The 22,954-nt window shown below is 42.9% G+C and overlaps 1 long non-coding RNA gene across 2 annotated transcripts; it reads right to left on the bottom strand.

Annotated features, from left to right (window-relative positions):
* Positions 1-488: 488 nt before the first annotated feature.
* Positions 489-19,419, bottom strand: LOC142435907 (uncharacterized). 2 transcript variants are annotated; one of them, XR_012781663.1, is made up of 4 exons: positions 19,315-19,419; positions 18,976-19,019; positions 989-1,252; positions 489-623 (listed from the first exon to the last, which is right to left on the bottom strand). It is a non-coding gene; the product is annotated as an uncharacterized LOC142435907 (long non-coding RNA). The 2 variants fall into 2 exon arrangements; XR_012781664.1 differs by having other exon boundaries at positions 496-613.
* Positions 19,420-22,954: the final 3,535 nt, after the last annotated feature.

The following is a 22,954-nucleotide window of genomic DNA, read 5'->3' as shown; positions in this document are numbered from 1 at the left end:
GTAGAGATTGTACAACTCTTCTTGATATGATTGAGGTATTGAATTATACGATAACTTGAAAAGTGCCAATAAAAGTGATTTGTTTTGTTTTGAAGAGAAGCAAATTCTCAGAAATGTTCATCATTTTACCTCCCACTTTAACCCTACAGCCTGCACGTTTCATGGGGTACCCTTGTACTAAGGGTAGAACTGGGCTGCCCAGAGAGAAAGTGAAACATTCCAAGAAAAATAGTATCCCCAGGAATTCCCTTCGTTATGGCTCACACCTCAGGCCAACTGTCTGCATTTCTACAAATCTACACATGGTTTTCAGGAAGAAATTGTTTGTCCATAGTGAGTGCAAATGATGAAGGGTAGAGATTGACCTCACAGAACAAAGGTCAGAAAAATTCCCTCTAGAGGCCATTACTCAGCTGCTCCTACTCAGAACCATCCTCCTTCTGCTTCCACATGCACAGCACATGTGAATCACCTAGAGTAAAATATGGTAACAGAGCTCCAAGTCACAAATGAAAGTCAGACTTCTTAGGTCTTCATCCTTACCATGTTGATCATAGATGCCTGTGGAGGTAACACCCTTCTGGATTCTTCCTGGTGACATGAATGTCCTACCCTGTAAGCACCTTCATGTCAAAAACAATGATTTTCATCTTAGAATGGTTTTAAATTATATCCCCCCTTTATTCCTAGGTGTGATTGTTCAGGTAGAGCTGCTACAGACCAGTCATGAGTTGGGAAAGCTATGTGCAATGTCTCAAAGTGCTATGTCTAACTTTCAGGTCTGCAGATATCAAGTTTCTAGATCTTTCAGGTTCTGGGAAACACAACCTGTGTTAGGTGGCAAAGAAGTCTTGTGATGAGAGTCTTAGCAATAACTCAGTTTTCACATATTGATACATTGAAACCACAACAGCTCAACCAGCTGGGTGTACTTTAACTGAACAATCTGAAACCTGAGGACAATGACATGTAAATGTAGGAAACTTACCAGGAGACACAGTGAAGGCTAAATGGTCAAACATCTCAAGCATCACAACACTAACTGGGCAGCAGAGGGAGCTCAGGGTACATGGGACACAATCTTTGCCACAGGAGCAGGTGCAGGGGATGCCAAGTTTGTTTCCTCTTGTGTCTGGAGTTTCTCAGTTCACCCACGTGGAGTACCTCTTCAAGGACACTTCAGCAACTACAGTTCTCATGTCTCTTATTTTCCTGAAGGGAAGATCCTAAAAATTAAAATTCCTTGTTCTTCCTGAGAAGACAGGGGAGAAAGAAATCACACTTGGGACAAGTTGAAATCAATCCCAGAAGGACCGATAATCTCTCTAGGCTGTTAAAATCTGACCTCCATGTGCTTCTCTCAACACAATCAGTTACTCTCCATCCTAATTCTTTTTTACCAGTTACTGTAGGTTGAAACTATATGTGTGTGAATCCCAGCCCAAATATCTCCTGTGAAGAGAAAACAAAAGCAAACCTGATTTTACCATTTCTGAAATAATTGACAGTTGCATGTATTTTTGAAACTTGGAGAAACTGACACTTTGAGATTCTTAATAAAGCATCAAAATGTCTCATAGTCATTAGAAATCATATAATGGCGCTTGCCCCAATCCCAACTATGTGGACTCTCCCCCTTCCCTTCCCCCCACCCCTACCTAAAGAAGGCAATTCAGAGAACAGAACTGAAGCTGAAGCTTGGGGACATGTGCATCTGTGATTAGAGCACACGGGAGAAGCGAAGAGGGTAGGAGTGTGAGAAGAACACATCCTGACCCACTAATCCCCAAGGACGATATTACTGCTCATAGCAGATAAGGCACAGTGAGGATCATAGGGCCAGTCACACCACAAGACATGATGTCCCTAACTGAACCATATCACTATGGGGGACAACACTGGAGACTCAGGGTGGGACTTGTGTCTGATCAGACCCCATCACATTGGGGCAAAATACTAAGGGCATGCAACAGCAAGGGAAGCAAAGCAATGAAGTCCCCGGGGAATGCCAAAATTAGATGTTGGGGACAGTGTGACACAGCACCCCTTCAGACTCGACTTGAAAGCATTCCTAAAAGTCAAAAACCAGCCTGCAACGATTTATATGCATTTCTTGTTTTGTCACTGGCTATCTTTTTGTTGTTATTTCTGTTTGTTCGGTTGGTTTTGTCTTCCTCTGTTGTTTTGGCTTTGCCTTGTTTTTGTTCTTATTAATGTCTCTGCATGTCGATCTAGATAGAAGACAGGATAAACAATTCAGAGAAGGAAAAACAGGACCAGTGGTCCCGGGGGGGCATGGGAGAAGGAGAGGTGGGAGAATAGAAGGTGGGGGTGAGGGGATCAACCAACCCAAGGTCAAGTTAACAACAAATGAACTAAAATCGTTGGAGAGAAAGCATAGGATGCCTAGTGGGGATTAATCGAGGGCAAAGTCAGAGCGAGGAATTACTGAAACTCAAATTAAGACTGAACATGTTAGTGGGACAAGAGGAAAGTAAAAGGAAATGGAGGAAAAATTAGAAAGCAAAGGGCATTTACAGAGGTCTAAATATAGGCATATACCTATGTAAATATATTTTTATGTAATGGCAGGGAAATAGATATGTTAGGTATTAAGGTTGAAGATGGAAACTGGACCTCAACTCAAGTACTCCCCAAATGTAAGAACACTTTGTTCTAAAACCCTGCATTCTGTGATGCTCACTTTCCCAACACGATGGCGGTCGACAAATTGGGTGCATAAGCAAATGTGGTGAAGAAAGCTGATGGTTCATTGCTATCAAAAGATATAGTGGCTCTGGTCTTACTGGCTTGAAGATAAACAAACAGACATGTAGTTGAGAAGCAAAAATGGAAGAAGCACACCAGTCTGTGTGATCATGAAGTGTCCATGTGATCATGTATCAGGCATCAAAGACCCAGAACAAAAAAAATTTTTTTTAATCATATCCATGTGAATGAAGAAGTGTGTGCAGTGGAGACCCAAAGCCCATCTATAGACAATTGGAAATCCCCTTACATATGGGTCACAAGAAAGAGAAGAGTCAGTCAGAGTGTACTACAGCACCAATGAAACAGACAACTTTCCTCTAGTTCTTTAATGCTTCTCCCCCCACTATCATGACCTCAATTCTACCTTACAAATCTGACTAGACCAGAGCACGTACACTTCTACAGCTAAGATCTCACAACAAAAGGAATCCAGGACAGATAAAACCCTCAGGGCCAATAATGAGAATAGAGATACCAAGAGGATAATGGGAAGATGGGAGTAGAAAGGGGGCATCAATCACAAGGACTGACATATAACTCCCTCCCAGTGGGACAAACAATGGAAAAATGGGTGAAGGGAGACAGTGGAAAATGTAAAATAAAAATTTATAATTTATCAAGGTTCATGAAGGAAGAAGAGTGGGAGAGGGAGGGGGGAAATGAGGAGCTGATATCAAGGGCTCAGGTAGAAAGCAAACACTTCCAACATGATGATGGCAGCATATGTACAAATGAGCTTGACAATGGACGAATGCATGGATGGTGATATGAGCCATAAGAGCCCCCAATAAAAGTATTTAATAAAAAAGAAAGCATTAGTATTGTAAAGCATAATACCTAGATTTGGAGAACAAAATCAACTCCTTAACCATGGGAGACTTCCTCTAGTTTTAGGAAGATGCCCTGGAAACGTCCTGATGTGTTATGCAAATTCACGAACAGCATTGGCTTCCCTGGGAGATGTAGAGATCTTCAGCATTTAAAGAACATCTAAGTGTAACTTGATACCTTAAAATTCTTGGTGTGCAAAAGATTTGTGAAGGGAAGGCAAGCTTGATTAAGGCAAGACAAACCTGCAGGGAAGGAGCAAAACTCAGGAGCCACTGTCATATTCAGCTCTAGTGGACAATTAGGGAAGGTCTAGAAGGTGATGATGAGGGTTTTACTTTTAGTATATGAATTTCCTTTCCAAAAGATAATTTAAAACAGAATTAGACAAGGGAAGCTTGTGTCAGATTAAATATATATTTCTACGGGGAATATTTAACTGCATCAAGAAAAGAATAAGCACCACACAGAGGGGTGGGGAGGAGTTGGGCACATTTCAAGGAAGTGTCTCTAACTGTAGGTTGACATTTCCATTAAGTCAATTCTTTCTCATAACAACCCTATAGGATAGAATAGGACTGCCCTTCTAGGCTTCTGCGTCTGTAAACCTTCATGGGTGTGGAGAGCATTCTTTCCCCTGCACAGCCATTGGAGATTTAAAATGATTGACCTTGCATTTAGCAGCCCATCGCATAATGAACTCCACACGCAGAGCTCTCCAAGATATCTAGAACATCCTTAGCTACTCTTGGAGTGACTCTCTTAGAAGTCATTCAACATTACTTATGACTATATAGGCAAAAGGTATGCAAATAGACATCTCCCCTGCTGATGAAAACCATCCAAGTCCCAACTCTGAAGTTCTTGGAGAGGTGCTCCAACTCTGGAATTCCCAGGTGCCAACATTCAGGACTGAACACATCAAGTCACCATGGAATCTGTATTGAGCTCAATTTTCCTTTTTGGAATTTCAAATGGTGCTTTGATGCAGATAAAGTGTGTATGAGGGGGCGTGAATGAGAGGCAGTGAATATGTTATGATTTTCATCATCAGGATGTCGGTGTGTTTACAGGTGTCCAGTGTGAGGTGGATCTATGGAATCTGAGGGAGACTTTAGGCAGCCTGAGCCTTCTCTGAGACTCTCCCCTGCTGTCTCTGCATTCACTGTCTGTGTGTATAATACACAGAGGGTCTGCCTAGGCCCAGAGAATGGGCGGAAGTGGGTTTCATACATTAATAGTGTTGGTAGGAAAAGCCACATAGATTCTCTGAAGGGCCAATTTACCATCTCCAGAGACAATAGTAAGAATATACTATAACTTCAAATGGACAATCTGAAATTCGAGGACATAGCTCTGTAATTCTGTGCAAAAGACTCAACAGTGTGGTAGTTATATAATCTGGTGTAAATTTTGGACTTGAGAGGATAAAGAGGGAAGGGTTGGAGTCTGTCAATTGGATCATAGCCAATGATGCCTATGTGTGGGCATCTCGATCTCCTGAGAATTCTGGGAAATCCCATATTCCATCTTTGAGGGGAAGACACTCTTTCTAATCCCTGGGAGACAGCCTACTGACAAGGGTGACCCCCTGTGAGACATCCCTGAGTAGAAGCCATGTGGATCTACCTCATGAAGCCCTGGGTGCTGGAGAATCCATGTAGAGCCCCCGTCAGCACTGAGAAACTTACAATGCCACTCGATCCAAAGACTTTCTGCCCACTTTCCTGTGATCATCTTGCATTCTGGATCATTGCATGTACTTCATAAGTCTGAAGAGGAATTTATACATTGGTATCCGACATATGTGCAAATTATGGACTTATGGGCTTGGACCTAACTGGGGTTGAGATGCTTTCTTAATGTACAATTGCCCTTTATATTAAATCTCTTATACACAATATGCGTGTGTCTATGGATTTGTTTCTCTAATCTACCCAGACCAACGCATACAGTTAGGGGAAGTCAGAGTTAACCAAGACACGAATGTACTCTAGTGGAAGAGGTTAGGCTGCAGGGGCCCTCAGGACCCAGAGCACAGGTCTCAGACCGAGGAGCAGGTGCAGATGGAGCTTCACCACTGGCTTCCTGTTGTGTCTGGGGATTCTTCTCCTTCTCGGTATCCCTCAGGCAATCAGTGCATCTCCTCACATCTTTCTCAAACACTCACCCAATCTCCCTGTGACGATAGGATGATTTTGAACTTAGTTTCTGTTTCGTTTTCCCCTTGAATCGCGCCACATTTCCCATATAATTGGTAATTCCTACATCTAGGATGAATTCTGTTCACATCATCTGCTTCATCAAGCTCTTTATGCCTTGCATTCAATACCCCTCCTGTATTCCCTCCTTCCCTGGGACAACAGTCCCTGCTGTGCAAAGCATCTCACTTTATTAGCTTGTGTGTATATATATTTTTCCAGACAACATATTACAAGAACTTATCACCAGTAGCCCAATCCTATATCAAGTCGCCTGTCTCCATTCATCCAATCGGAGACTTTCTTCTCTGAGTTCATTCATTTTATTAATTCACAGCTCCTGTCTGCCCTTGTCCACCACAGACTGATTTTAGAGTCCGTTTTTTTTTTTTTCTCCAAAGGCTGTTTGTTTAATTCAGTAGTTGTGAATATTGATACAAGAGTGGGAAAAGGGAGACAAGACACATTTTATGCTTAGTCTCAAGGTACCTCCACAGAACTCACCTCCCTTCGTGCCCTATGTGCCCTTGTGCATGGGCTATACACGTCCTATTCTGCACAGGGCACCCACAGGTTCCCTTCAAGTTCTGTGGGTGGCTATGCCTCCACATATTATTGAGAGCAGAATATCCTTCTCTAGAGACATGACCAGGAACTGATTTTCCCTCAATTAGCAGTGTGACTGCTGTAGTTACGATCGTGTATTTCTGAGTCGGACACACAGAGGGAAAGGTTGTGGGAACCCAGACACAAACACCAATACAGGGATATGGCTGGGCTCAGGGGTCACTGAAAGCCCACAGATAAAAGGGGCCCTCAGGGGAGAAATGTAGAGGAGCCTAAGAAGGATTAGTTAAATTAGGTACCTATTTCCTCTACCTGCAGAGAAAATGTCCCTACCACAGACCTCCACATTCTTGTAGCTCAGTGTATGTTCTTGTATGCACTTTATGTCTGTGTGTTTTGTGTGTGCTAGCACATTGCCTTAAGATGTTATACAATGTGACAGAACTTGTAGTCTGTTCTGCATTTATTTTATTATTATAATTCTAGTATATTTTAGTGTGTCTTTGTGGTTTTTCTTAAGTAAATGCATGTGTATTTATTAATCTCAGGGTATTATATGAAGATTTGTTAGTTGTAGTAGATGTGCTAATTTGTTCACAATATGCATGTGTATGTTAATATGACTGTTAGAATACAAATGTCATTTTGTGAGTTTCCTGCTAGTGTGTGTTCACTCCAACTCATCTGGGCTCTTCATCAAACTTTATGAGCTCGCATCTCCTTGAATAATCTACTGAGTGTTAAGAAATGACTTAGGCTGGGGGAATCCATTAGAGGCCCATAGTAATATGCACAGCAGAGTGTGCTAATCAGTGAAACTTCTTTTTGAAGTGGACAATAAGAGACAGAGGGACATGAACAGCAAATCCTAGAGGTGAGCTGGTCAATGTAGAGACAGCCTTAACTAGGAAACAGGCCAAGGGGGATGCTTATTTTCTCCTCTCTGCAGCTCTTGTGTTTACAGATGGCAATGATAAAGCCTTTGTAAAAGGATGCATGCTATACTCAAAGAATGCCTAGTTGTAGGTAAATGGGTAATGCCAAGAGCCAAGGTGACGGCTGAAGCTTGAAGGTAAATGAGATGGATCAAGGAAAGAGATAACTTATCTTCCGTCATCTTTGCCCAGAGCATGAGGTTCAAGCTCTCTAAATAATGTTCAACTGATGACAAACAACACAAACTGTTGGAAAGGGCTTATTCACTTGTATTCTAGGATGTCCCATCCATAGACTTGGGCTTCTAGGAAGAGGGTGGATAGCTAGTGTGTGGGCATGAGCTTGTAAAACATGCTCCACCAGGAGGCTGAAGGGGTAGGAAGACAAAATGAGTGTGGAGGGAAGAGGCTGTGCTGCGATCAAGTGGGGAGGCATTAGCCTGAGTGGCTACTTGGATATCATTACCATTGGCCTTTTGCAAGCACCAGTGAGTTTCTAAGGCAAGGAGGTGTGAAGTGGCAGTTATCTGACAGAGGTGTAGGTTAGTGCCCCTATAAAACTAATCTGCAAATCAGCCTACTAGAGAAATACACATTTCATAAAATTTCTCCTACCCACTCATCATGCATATGTGGAATATAAGGCTCACCATTCCCCTATGTTATAAGTCCAGGTTCCAATTTCAGAGCTCTGGGGCAGGCAGGTTGAAGAACAAGGTTGGATTCTAGGACCCTTGTTGAAGGCCATAAAGACTCAGCCTTGAAACGGCTGAGAAGTCTCAAGACCTATGTGTCACTGTTTGCTGATTTCTTCTGTGAGTTTACATTTAGAACAGACGGTTAAGAACAAGAACGTGTGCAAGCTCTGGGAAAATAGATCACAAGAGTTGCTATGTGTATCAAATATGCTTGCTTAACAATGAGATAATTAACCCCAGGTTGTTTCTGCATGGTTAAAAGGAGTATGAAAAATAAACGCGAGGCTTCAGTATTCACTATTGCCCTCCCAATAAATTCTGTCTCACTCCCTCTTTCAGGACTGTTCAACTCATTGGCTGGCTTGGACAAGAGTGGCGCCCAAACCAGGGACACTGAAAACGGGGGACAAAGTGAAGGACACCGTGGATTACAAAGGTGTACACAAAGAGATTGGTGGTGACGTGAGTAGCTATTGGGAGAAAAATGGGGCAAGGAAATAGCAAACAGATTTTTGTAAATATTTTTCAAGATATGTTAAAAGCTAGAGGAGCAAAAGTAAGCTACCAAAGAATAGAGAAGTTTTTAGATTTTGTGGTTAAGGTATGTCCTTGGTTTCCTGAGGAAGGGACTGTAAATATTGAAACTTGGCAAAAAGTAGGGAAATGGTTAAAAGATCACTACACCACTAATGGACATAGAAGGTTCCCATAGACACGTTTAGCTTATGGGATTTAGTTAGGGATAGCCTGTACCATAGGCATGAGGGACTCCAGCCTGAACACCAATTTGCATGCTCAAACAAAAGTGAAAGTAAACTTCCTTCTGCGCCTCTGCCTCCTCCTCAACCACTGAAGTCACTGAAAAGTTAACTGGAGGGCTTTGAAAGCAAGGATGAGGAACCCCTTGACCCAGGCGGTGTGGAGCCCTTAGAGGACAAGGTGGCACATTATCATGATGAGGATTTGGGTATTTTCGCTGCCTCCGAGGTACTTCAACCTGAGAATCAAAACCTGGTGCAAGATACTCAGAAGTCCTGCCCAGATTAAACAAAGGTGGTAGGCTGGGAGGAAGCTTATGCATCATTAGCAGCAAAGATGAGGGAAATGCAAGTCAAGTTAATAGAAAAGCACTCTGAGATAGAGTCCCATGAATGGGTGCCAAAACTTACTGGGGCCAAGGTATTTCAGAGGCTTCAGAGTGCATTCAGTGAAAGGAATCCTTTTCTAGAAGACTTGCCAGTTGCAGCACTGGTTGTGACTGGGGCTCCAGGAAAGGATCTATGCGTAGTGCTGCCGCACATGCAGCAAAACAAGGAGAAGATATAGGGGAGTTCAGTATGCAGTTCCCTGTAACTGAGTGACAGGATGCCCAGGGTAATCTGATGAGAGATCATACTCCTATTCCTTTCAAACAGCTAAAAGAATTCAAGGTTGCTTGTGACCAATATGTCCCGAGTACCCTTTTACTCAATCTTTATTAGATACACTTTCCATCGCGGTACTTGCCCTCACAGAATGGAAACAATTGGCTTTTGAAAATGCCAGGCAGTGCTGAGACCTTTTAGAAAAAAGGGTAACATGTCCGAATATATCAGACTATGCTCGGACATTGGACCTTTCTTTACTCAGGGGCTTGCGACAGCAGCTGCTTTGTAAGGAAAAACAGTAAAGGAGGGTTAATAATACTATGGAACTTATGGGAGCCCTGCAGGCTGGGCTCCCTTCCCCCTCTGCTATTCCAGCCAATACATATGAGATCATTTTAGATTTAAAAGATTGTTTTTATACCATGCCCTTGGATCCAAATGATTGTAAAAGATTTGCCTTTAGCGTCCCTTCCACCAACTTCAAAGAGCCTATGAAGAGATCTCATTGGCTTGTTTTGCCTCAAGGCTTGGCCCCGAACCGGTATTAATATGGGGACGAGGGCATGTTTGTGTTTTTATGCAGGATGCTGATGGAGCACGGTGGCTGCCTGAAGAGTTGGTGCGGTTTGCAAACCATGCGGATGGTAATTTGCCTCGGTGTGTTTCTGAGGACATTGCTCAGTGAGCAGTATAGGCTTCTGTTCCTGATTTACCCTTCTTACATCCTCCTGTCTGGGAAGGTCCGGAAATCAAGGTGTGAGTTAATGACTCATGCCCTCCCTGTACAAAGTGAAGGAAATGTAATCTCACCCACTCCGCAGTCTTTTTCCCCTTGTGGACTAGAGACTCAAAAGAATAAAAGCATATTGTAGAGATTGTGTCTCACAGACAAGCCCATCAGGTATAATATCTCAAAGGAATTATATATCATAGCTTGGTCTCGCAACCAGGACAATACTAAAAAAAAACACTGCTGAATGGGAAAGGGGGCTGTCTGTAGGACTTTGGTGGTCAGACTCGGGTTTTCCACAAATTCAATGGTGGAAAATAGGGGCTGCTTTAGTGGACACGAAGCTTATGGGCCCTTCCTCCAGACCGCAGGGAAACGTTACTGCCTGCGTACCATCGCCTTATGTACTTTTGGCAGGGAATATTACTATAGATCATGATGATTCTAAGTTTAACATGTCTTGTAATAATTGTAATTTGTCTACTTTTATTACCTGGTCCCCTGAAGATATTATCATCACCATTTTGTATCAATCTTCTTTTGTTATGCTACCAGTGAATATTACTGGGGCTTGGTGTTCAGAAAGAGGGTTACAGGTATTAGAAGAGATTGAAAAGCATTAACCAGACCCATGTGCTTTGTAGGTTTGCTTATAGCAAGTATTTTACATATACTAAGTTTAGGTGCTACTGCTACTACTGCAGCAATTGTACTTTCACAAATCATACAAACTGCCCACTGTGTAAATGAATTATCCAAAAATGTGACTACTGTGTTGGGAACTCAAGAAGATATAGACAGGAAGTTAGAACAAAAAGTAAATGCTCTTTATGATATGGTCATGTATTTAGGAGATGAGGTGCAAGGGCTTAAGGCCAGGTCTAGTCTACAGTGCCATGCTGTACGTACATGGATCTGTGTTACACCTAAATAGTACAATAACAGTCAGTATAGCTGGATTAAAGTGAAGAACCATCTTCAAGGTATATAGCACAATACTAATGAGTCTTTAGATTTATTACAACTCCATCAAAAAATATTAGCCATAAAATATGCTAAGTCTCTTGATTTTGATGCCGCTAAACTTGCTTAGGATTGGCTCCAGCACTTTTGAGTTGCTTTCCCTTCATTAGGAAATCTCAGAGGCCTACCTCACATGCTTATGTCTCTAGTCAGAGCGGGAGTGTGTGTATTGTTGATCTCATGCATACTCCCTATGATACTGCACAGGGTTATGGTTGAATTATTGGACTTAAGAACAAAGCTTCATGAAGTACACCTGTGCACTTTGCCCCCTCCCCAAACAGGGGTGTAAGACGGAGGCTGGTTAGTCAGAGATGCGTAAGATGGAGTCTGAGTTTCCCAAACTAAGACGGGTCATAGTCACCAACAGGACTGTGACTGATGACAGGTAAGGGTGATTTGAGGACTCCACAACCTAAGACAGGCACAGTCAGTTGCCGACATTTTGAGTAAAGACACCTTCAGTAAATAGAAAAGGGGGAGATGTTGAAGGCCATTAAGACTCAGCCTTGAAAGGACAGAATTCTCATGACCTATGTATCATTGTGTGCTGATATCTTCTGCGACTTTATGTTTAGAATAGACACTTAAAAACAAGAACAAGGAAGTATGCAAATGTATCAAATGTAGTTGCTTAACAATGAGATAATTAACCCCGGTTGTATCTGCATGGATAAAAAAAATATGTAAAATAAACTCCAGGCTTCAGTATTCCCTGTTGCCCTCCCAATACTTTTTGTCTCTCCTTTTTCCTTAATCATCACTCCCCCTTTCAGGACTGTTTGACTAGTCGGCTGGCTCTGACAGCCTCTCATTTATCAAAATTCTTAATCTAAAGCTTGAGTAAATTTTAACTCCTTCCAGAAAATTGGTTAGCTTATGGAAAAAAGACCAAACAAAAACCCTGAATACTGAAAATAATAGTCAAGAGATCAATAGTTACACTGCATTAGCTAAATCTGCTGCACTATGCTTCTTTAGAGTATTGAAAGGAAAAGATATTACCTCGAGGACTCGGTTCACCTGACCAAAACATGCTATTGTCAATTGATTTCATGTGCATTTGAAAGATGGACAAAGGAAGGCTGAGGAACAATGAATGCATTAGAATTGTGGTTCTGGTCAAGAATATCTCACTTACCATGGACAGGCAAAGGACAAACAAGTCTGTCTTGGAAGAAGTAATGACAGAGTGCTACTTAGAGGTAAGGATGGTGAGAGTTCATATTATATACTTTGGACATATTATCAGAAAACATCATTCCTTGAAAAGGATATTCTGTTTGCAAAAGACGAAGGGCAGTGAAAAACATGAATCCCTCTACTAAATGGATTAACAAAGTGACTGCGACAATTTGTTCACCCTCACATCACGGCCCACCAAACCCCAAGCATGATATTCTTGCTCAAATTGGCCAATGCACAGAGAGGACCATAGGCCCAGCCACACCACAAGACACAACATCCCTCAATGACCCATAGCACTATGAGGGACAACACTAGTGGCACAGTGTGGGAAATGTGCTCGATCTGACTCCACCACACTGGGGCAAAATGCTAAGGGCATGCAACAGAGCAGCAAGGGGAGCAAAGCAATGAAGTGACCGGGAAATAAAAAAATAGAGTGTGTGGCCAAGGCATGGTACCACATCAAACTCAACCGATAGTAAAATACTCTTAATGGTCAAAAAACAAACCTGGGACGATTTCTAGTCTTTTCTCTTTTTCTCCAATAGTTGTTTTTTGTTTGTTTTGCTCTGTCTTGTGTTTGTGCTTACTATTGTCTTTGCATGTCTATCTAGATAAGATAGGCAAGATAAACACACCAGAGGAGAAAACAATGGGGCTGATGGTTCTGGGGGGGGGGGGATACAGGAGACGGGGAAGCGGGGGAAAGGAAGTGGTTGTTAACCTGGGGTCAAGGACACAAGTAATCTAAAATCCTAAAATCGATGTCGAAGATACTCTGGGATGCCTGGTAGGGCGTGATGAAGGGCAATGTAATGAGAGGAATTACTGAAAACTGATGAATGCCAAACATGATAGTGGGACAAGAGGAAAGTAAAAGGAAATAGAGGAAAGTACTAGGAGACAAAGGGCATTTATAAATTTCTAAATACAGTCATTTGCATATTTAAATATACATGATGAAATGGAAATAAATCTATGTATATATATTTAAATGTTAAGTATTAAGGTAGCAGACGGACATTGGACCTCTATTCCAGTACTCCCTCAATGAAAGGAGACTTTGCTCTAATAACCTGGCATTCTGTGATGCTCAGCTTCCTGACACAATCAATTAAGACAAAATGGTGCAGAAAGTTGATGCTGTCTGCCTATCAAAATAATAGCATCTGGGGTCCTAAAGGTCATCTAGCTGAGAAGCAACAAACTCCACATGGAAGAAGCACACAAACCCGTGTGATCATGAGGTATCAATAGGATCAGGGATCAGGCATCAGAGACACAAAACAAAAAATCCTATCAATGTCAAAGAGGGGGAGTATGGAATGAGACATACAGTCCATCTGTAGGCAAGTGGACACCCCCTTACAGAAGGGTATTTTATAAACTAAACCAGGACACTTGTAAATATATATACATATGTATATATGTATATATATTTATGTGCTGTATACATCTATTATATATATTATATATAATCATGATATATAAAATCATTCTATATAATATATATATAATCATTATATATTATTATGTATTATATATAATGGATAGACATATAAAGCACAAAAGAATATAGCAGCTAATTAGTCCACACAGCTGTACAAAGTGCTCAGTTCATCTCACTTCCATGAAACATTTAATATACTGGAAATCCTTCAACTCATGAGAGCCCCTGGGTCCAAGGTCAAGGAAGCAGACAGGTGAGTCTTATGTAGGGCAATGCAGGCAGTGTGGACACAGGAAGCAAACAGAAGGTCAGGTCATCAACAGTCAGCAAGACAATAGGATCCAACAGTCCCAAGCTCAAGTGATGTATAAACCAGCAACATGATGAACCACTTCTCGAAGGAATCTCAAGTTCTAGCGACATGATCCACAGGTTGGCAGACCCACTGTTAGTGTAGCTCACAAGTTGGGGCAGAGAACTAGCAGGCACACCCTGATCTGATCAGAAGGGAGCAAGAGAGAGAGAGAGAGAGAGAGAGAGAGAGAGAGGCAGGATTTGCCTAGCCATTTATCTATTTGCCCTCCAATCAAACTGCAACATTATTAATACCATGTTCCTATTGCCCAAGTTGGCACAATAAACCAACCTATCAGAAAAGGTGAAAGGATGAGAAGAGCCAGTTAGGGTGCAGTATAGCCCCAATGAAACATACAACTTTTCTCTACATCTTTACTGCTCCCTCCCCCCCCACCCACCCCTCCCCGCCCCACTATCATGAACCCAAACCTACCATACAATTCTGGCTAGACTAGAGAAAGCACATGGTTACCGATAAGAGCTAGAAACACAGGGAATCAAGGGCAGATAAAACCCAGCAGGACCGATAATCAGAGTAGCAATACCAGGGGGGTAAGTAGTAGGTGGGGGGTGAAGGAGGAAATAAACACAATGATCTACATATAACTCCTTCTCAGGAATGGACAACAGAAAAGGGGTGGAAGGGAGACATCGGTCAATATAAGACACGAAAAAGCAATAAAAACATAAATTATCATGGCTTCATGAGGGAGGAAAAAACGAGGAGCTGATACCAAGGGCTCAAGTATAAAGAAAATTTTTAAAAAACAATTGATAGCAACATATGTACAAATGTGCTTAACACAATGGATGTATGCATGGATTGTAATACAAGCTGTATAAGCCCCTAATAAAATGAGTTAAAATAAATTAATTAATTAAATTTTAAAAAACATACATTCATCCTCAATTGTGAGGATGGCACAGGAGAGTGCAGTGCTTTGTTGTTGTGCAATGGGTCCCTGTGAAATCGAATTGACTCAATGACAGCTGACATAACAGTCTCAGAATCCACAAATATGCATCCAGCACAAACACAAAGACATTAGTGTGTGTTTACATAAGGTATTATTTCTCTCATTAAAAAAGGGAAGAGGTTTCTTCAGTTAATAAAATTGGAACAAACAAGGTGACAACGAAATCACTGAGGCATTCCTACCCCTCATTAATCCATTCTTTTGGTGAGCTGAAGGCAGTTCTCTAAGGGCCTCACAGCATGCCAGATGGCAGAGTATTTTCACAAACATGAGCTCTAGTCTAAGGGCAGCACAGTCACTAAGTTTTTTTTTTTTTTACAAACCCTTGTGTGTAGGGCTGACTTTCAATAGATCGCAGCGAGGGAGCTGCTCTGCTATGTACAAAACCCTGGCCCAGAAGCAGGTCGTCTACGAATGGTTTAGCACCAGGCTCCCCACGAACGTGCGGTGCGTGACGGGCGAGGGGGCGGCCGCCTTTCCGGCCGCGACCCGTTTCCCGGGACGTGGGGCACTCTGTACCAGACCCCGGTTCCGAAGCACAGCGGGGGCAAGCGCGTGGCCCGCCGAGGCGGATGCGCTCGTGGCCCGCCTGCCGGCGGGGACGGCAGAGCACCAGCTATCCGAGGCCAACCGAGGCTCCGCGGCGCTGCCGTATCGTTCCTCCTGGGCGGGATTCTGACTTAGAGGCGTTCAGTCATAATCCCACAGATGGTAGCTTCGCCCCATTGGCTCCCCAGCCAAGCACATACACCAAAGTCACTAAGTTTTGAGTAGCTATTTGTCTTTCAAGGAAACTGTGAATCATGTAGTCCTGTACACTGAGGGTTCAGCTGGAAGATCAGAGATCTAGCAGAGCAAGAGACTGACAATAGTTAACTCACTGGATTTCAGTATGTTTAGAAGGTCTATAATCAATTGAATCAAAATAAAATGTCATGAGAAACTTCCAGCCTAACTGTATGATACATGAAAACTAAAAATTTTGGCAGAGTATTCACAAAAGATGAATAAACACTTTTTTTTACTGTTTTGTTGTTTAAGTTCAACTTATTGGGTTCCAACATAACAATAGTTTTGAGAGAGTACTTAGTAACACCATCTATGAGACCAGAAGTAACCTGAGACCAATGTCAGATAATGATACTTTAAGAAAACTGTAGACCAGTGTTGATAAGGGATCTGAATGAAAAAGTTACATTAAAAGCAGGAAACTGAGACAGATAATATATTAAAATAAGTATGTATCATGATTAATTCTAATTCATCCCAGAACTGAATTAACACAAGAAAATAAACACTCAGATATGTCTACTGATGGGGGGGAAAGTCAATTATCTAAATAGACACAGAGTACATACTAAACAAAGTCAAAAGCTTTTCACGTTAAAAACAACTACAAATCTAACATGAAATAGGTCAAATCCAATATGCTAATACACATTCATGAAAAAAACTGCAAATTTCACATGTAGAAGAGGAAAAAATTCACACTACCTCAGAATCAGCATAAACATACGTGTCCATTTCCACCACTCATATTAAAAATTGTACTAGCTAGATTAATCAGAAAAAAAAGAATTAATAAAAGGAAGAAAAACTTCCAGAAACAAATGAAAATTCCTTCTTCATCATAAATTGATGATTTCATATAAAAAGATGCCAAATAGGTGATAAATGCTATAGCTAGTAAATGTAAAAATGTTGTAGGCTACATTTCAACACTCAAAAATAATTTGGTACATAAATCCCTAGTGATTAACTGCTAATCTCCAACTCCCAAACTATTAACTCTTATATATTAAGATGCTGACCATCTTTCCAACACACCGATACCCTCCTAAAACACAAGAGGAGGAGGAGGTGATGCTGTTTGCTAGCGAATAGTGAGCTGGCCAGCCCGGCTGCAGGGCTAAAATGGGCACAAACAGGAATAGCGGATTTATATACGCACTTGGCAGGTAGCACACATATTTCCGAACAAGACTACTGGTCGACCTCCTTAGTGGTGATCCAAAAGGATACTACAAAAACATGTGCATGGTACACACACATGCACTTATGTACACACAAAAATCACGTAAGTAAAATAATAGAATTGAAAATAGACATTTTGTGAAACATTTTGAAACAATGATAAGATCTAAGAAACTAAAATGGAATCCAACTCAACTATTTAAAAGTTTGTGAGAACAGGAGGGAGAGCCTGGGGACCCCAGGGTTGGAGAGCGCCGACAGTGGGCCAGGGATCCAACTGGCATGCTGACACACAGTGCACAATGTGAGCATCTCCAACGTGTTTTCCTAATAGGATCTACCAGTCGACCACCTACGTAGTGTCTAGAAAAACAATTAAGTCCCCACTCAGTGGCTGGTATACCCACCTTGTTGGGCAGGGGGCAGCCTGGGAATCCAGATTAGGGGCCATCAGGGTGTGTGGAAGCTGCTCCAATCTCTCTCTTTCTCCTCCTTCCGCTCCTCTGTCCTCCCTCCTCTCTCCTCTAACCCAGCCCTTCTCTCTCCACCCCCATCTTACAGGGGAGATCAGATCAAATCATTCCAACATTGAAGGATTAAAAAGTGACATCACTATGAACACTTGGCCACCACAAGCCAGTTATCCCTGTGGTAACTTTTCCAGCAATTCCTGCTGAAAACCCAAAAGGTCAGAGGAATCTGGAGGTCCTGCTTTCACAGTCTATATTCCTGAAAATCAAGATCCAGCAAGCTTTAGCCCTTCTGCTCCAGGGGAGGTTTCTGTCCTCCCTCAGCTCACCTTAAGACACCTACATTACCTTTGCCAGGTGTACTGTCCCAGTCAAACAACCCACTTGACCCTGATAAGTCCATGGAGACTCTAGCTAAGGCTCAGAGGGAGCACTGTAAGAAATGCCAGTGCAGCAGCAGAGGCTTACTCTTGTGTATGTGCACAAGGTGCTCCAGTAAGTCCCCTTGGACTTCAGCATCTCATTCAGGGCCATGGACATCGTGCACTCGTTGATCGACAACTGTGGGCTCATCGCCTACCAGACATCTCAACTGGCACATTCCAAACTGCTCCACCATCAAAGCCTGGGACATCCTGGCAACTGTGCGCCTGCTGTTGCCCTGCAGGCAGGCTGGCCAGCTCTCGCTGCACTCTGGTAAAGTAAATTGTCCTTCAGCCTCACAACGTTCATAACCCAAGGGCCCATTTCAGGGTCACTTCCATTTTCATCCCCAAAATAGAAGTCAAGTACTTTAGCATTACTTTTTTTGTTTCTTTGTTTCAGTTTGTTTTTTTTGATTCTTCTGTGCATAGTTTAGTTAGATTGCTTTTATGATGGAGAACTTTCTTTTTTTCTTTAACACTTTTTGGGGCACTGAATCCACATATCCCACAAATTCCCACAATTCCATAGTTCAGCCATCTTAAGCACTGCAAAATCATTACCACAATCGATTTCATATTGTCTATTTTCCCACCATGATTCAATCGCCTTTAAAAAGGCTTATTAGTCACTTTCAGTTCTAGTGTTCAGTCCCCTCAATCCTTCATTCTTAGTCCCCAACTCCGCCAGCCACCCACCCCGACCCCACCCAGACATCCTTACAAACCATCGCATGTTATTTCATCTCCAGATATCCACTCCTTCTGTGCTTCACAAACTGAACCCAACAGAAGCAATAAAGAATACCAAGGAAAGGAAATGGGAATGGTTTAAAAAACCATAGTAATATATAGATAGAATTCTAAACAAGGGGTTAAGAAAAAAAAGGGCCGCGACCAATATTTTAAAGCCAGGGAAGACGTTTCTGTCACGAACTCAGCAAGAAATCTTGTGCCTAGAACAGACTCTGATCGGGTCCAGAGGGAGGTCAGCAGAACAAGACCCCGGGGCTCACCTTTGAGCTGAGGAGGTGCAAGGAGTCTCGGGGAGCAGGCATCGCTGTGTGGAAGGAAACAAGGGAGGGGGGTTAGGAAACTCACAAAGCAACAAATCTGGGAACCCGGACCCCAAAACCCCAGCCGTGATCCCCTTTCTCCAACAGGGACTCCCACCATGAACCCCACCCAATCCGAAAGCGGGGGAAATAGGACTGGCCTTAGGGACACCCACCCACCTCTCACCAAGAGAAGCGCTGGCAGGGTTCCTGGGGGAGAGAAAGGGCGCTTGCACCCTAGTCAGCTGGACTAAAATAGCCTCCGCCCACATACATGTCCCGGAGCCCAGAGCCTCCCACCTGGGAGCGCCGGCAACAGGGTGCTCAGGCTGTGGGCGCTTCTCTGGCACCCCAAGCAGAGTACCGACAGTGGAATCCTTGCAGTGAGTTGCAGTTCAGAATAAGACACCACCACTTCCGGCCCTGTCTGGGCGTGACCCGGGGTGGGAGGAGCTGGCGGGGTCAGAGAGGGGTAGGGGTCTGCCTTCACTTCCTCTCAAGGCAGCTCTTTCCCCGCCCATTTCTGCTGAGATGCCAGCACAGGCGCCTGGTGAGGGGGTGGGCGGGGCCTGGCCGGCTTGGGGCGGGGCTTGGGGAGGAGCCAGAGAGGAGAGAGGTGGTCCACGCCAAAGGGCCCACACCTGTGGCTGAAACTCCAGCGGCAAAGACTCAGATAACAATGGCTGAGGCACCAGTAATTTGGCCCTTTGCAGAGGGAGTGCATGGGTGACATGGTTGAGATAGAACCATGTACATTGGGTGTGGATGTGCATCCTCCTAACAAACTGGAAACACCCAACCCCCCAACTCTGCCAAAGTGTTAATGGGGCTGAAGCAAGAACTGAGGGTCCCTGCTTAACCTATGAGTTCAAACAGTTACCGTACCATGGGCTCAGAAGATAAAGGGGGGGCCTGGCCTCTATCACTTTCTGTTTATAAGGACAGGACTCCCTCATATGCAAATTATCTTTCAGGCACTAGGGTACAATTTCACCCTTGGGGTGGGAAAACTATCAGTTCTCTTCAGACAGGGCTGTGGGTCTCTTGGGAAACAGAGCTGTGGTCTAAAGATGCTATTGCTGTGTGTTCTGCTGTGCCTGGTGACAGTTCCCCAAGGTGAGAGATTCAGATATCCGACCTGGGTCTATGGAGATAGTTATGACTTCAAGTGACTGACATGGAATATATTTTTTTTTAATTTGCAGGCGTCCTGTCCCAGGTGCAGCTTCAGGAGTCGGGTCCAGGATTGGTGAAGCCCTCCCAGAAGCTGTCCCTCACCTGCATTGTCTCTGGTTTCTCCATAACAAGCAGTGGCTACTGTTGGAGCTGGATCCGCCAGACCTCGGGGAAGGGGCTGCAGTGGATGGGGTGCATAGATTATGGTGGTAATACAGGTTATAACCCATCCTTCCAAAGCCGACTCTCCATCACCAGAGACACATCGAAGAATCAGTTCTCCCAGCAGCTGAGCTCCGTGACCGCTGAGGACACGGCTACGTATTACTGTGCAAGGAGCACAGTGAGGGGAAGTCAGTGTGAGCCCAGACACAAACCTCCCCTGCAGGGAAGACACTGGGCAGCAGGGGGCGCAGAGAACCCAGCCTTAGACAGGCACAGATGGATGACAGGGAGGATTTCCTGTTGGAATTAGGGCTTTCTCACTTAACTCTTAGCCTCCCCTGGCACAGGTTTTCATTTTGCCATCTTTTTATCTATTTTACATTGGGATGCAAAGTTCAATGTCAGTAGTTTGAAATCACCAGCTCCTCCAAGCGAGAAAGATGAGGCTGTTTGCTCCTCCAAAAGATTAACAGTGTCTGACGCCCTACGGAGCAGTTCTACTCTGTCCTAGAATCACTGTGATTCGGGATTCAACGGTGCCAATGGCTTATAGTTATCGAATTTCTGAATTTGCATCTTGTTTTGTTTATTTATGTCCATTAATTTGTTTTCTGTGTATTCTGCATTGTGTTTAATCATACTTCATATTATTATCAGGAATTGTTCTATTTTTTAAAATTGTTCTATTTTTTCCATCATCCTGGTCTCCACAAAACTTCATATATCGTATTCTCATTTTAATTATATCATCCTTTTCTGTGACATCTTTTATATTATTTTAAAAATCTTTATTAACATGTTAATGGTTTTCCTTTTAAATATATTTTTCCTGATTGGGCTTCAATTTACAAGGTTCTTTTATAAAAATAACCTTATTCTCCCTTCAAGTTGAATTACTCCCCTTCTTGTGTACTGCACACATATAACTGTTGATTTCTGTTAAACCAGTGTCGTAAGTCACTGACAAAAGCTCAGCTCACACACAGGCTCTGTGTGCAACAGTAGTTTGCTCACAGAGAAGAGACAGAGCCGGCTCACCATCAGAGTAGGCAGCAGTCCTCACAGCCAGTGGTTTCACTCTGTGGCCAGTGCAGGGAGGGAGGTTTGCAAGCATCCCTCCTTTGTGCTGCAGTTGAAGAACAGCAAACATAGAGAAATAAGGCTGTGCTGTGAGCTGAAATCTCCTTGAAGGCAGGGAGTAGGTGTTTTTTGTTGTTTCTTGCTGTATTCAATATCATGCATATGACAAGCAGTTTGCGTGTTCAGCATGAGCCACAGGGCGTGTTGCAGGACACCAGCTACTAAAGAGTGCTTTTGGATCCAGAATATCCTGAGAAAGGCAGTCAACTGACAAGATCCTCACATTGCAGTAGCCAGACTGACACATCCGAAGCACACCTAGGTCTGTTATGGATTCCGAGGAAGGGCTGCTGGCTGCACTTGGACTGCCTGCTTCCTCAATTTAAATTCTTATTGGAGTTTATCTCATGTATTTTGTCATTGGGGGATAGCATTCTTGAATTTCAGCGATATGTTTTTCTTTTTGATGGTAGATGAAAGCCAGAATTGATTAACATAAAGAGACAGCAAGTAGAATAAGGGTTTCTGGGACTACAGTGGAGTGGTGGTGGTGGTGGAATAAAGGGAGATGGTGCCACTAGTTGAGAAAGGAAGATGATGTTTTCAAGCTAATTGGGGTAGCAGTTGTATAATACTGCTTGATGCACTTGAACTACGGATGGATATGACAACTGCATTTGCTCCCAATAAAACAGTTTTGGAGGAAAAGTGAGACAATAAATAAAATATTAAATAAAGAATATTTATTCCATTGCTAACACTTTTTATAAATTCAAATTTCTGGCTTATATCATAATCTCTTTTCTGATTGAATATTTTAGCTAGTCTTTTGAAATGTTGTACCAGCAACACTCTCCATCAGTTTCTAATTGTGAGTAAAAAATGAAAACTATGTCATATTCTAAGTTATTTTTATCATATATGTGCTACAAAATAATATTTTCAACATTCTTCTCATACATAATTCAATGGAGAGGTACATAGTTTATTGTGCCAACCTGGCCGATAAACACTTATGGGGTCAATTGAAGGGCCGAGGGATAAATGGCTTGGTGAGCCTCGCCTTTCTAGTTCTAGGGTCACTTGTTTTCTGATGGTCAGACAAGGGTGCAGCTGCCTTAGACAGTTCCCTGCTTCATCTGGCAAGGCTCACTTCCTACAAGAACATCCCTTAAGAGAAGCTGCATGGACCTACCCCCATGAAGCCCTGAGTGCTAGAACAGCTGAGGGGTGACCCTGCCTGTGCTGAGATGCTTACACATTCTCTTACTTGGCTTTCTTCCTGCCATCGACCTCATTGTGCATGTTTTGTGAGATGGAAGAAGACTTTGTGGATTGGTGTTGGGCATATGGGCTAATGTTGGAGTTGTGGGCTTGGGTACCACTGAGTTAGGATGTTTTCTTGATGTGCACTTAACCTTTATATAAAACTCTCTTATACATATGAGTTTCTGTGGATCATTTATCTAATGTACCCAGACTAACACAAATGGCATTAGATTATTATTGTGTTCAACAA

The sequence above is a fragment of the Tenrec ecaudatus genome (assembly GCF_050624435.1).
Source record: "Tenrec ecaudatus isolate mTenEca1 chromosome 7 unlocalized genomic scaffold, mTenEca1.hap1 SUPER_7_unloc_4, whole genome shotgun sequence".
NCBI classification, from domain to species: Eukaryota; Metazoa; Chordata; class Mammalia; order Afrosoricida; family Tenrecidae; genus Tenrec; species Tenrec ecaudatus.
Note: the sequence above shows the minus strand (reverse complement) of the source record. Positions and strands in the feature narration are given on the sequence as shown.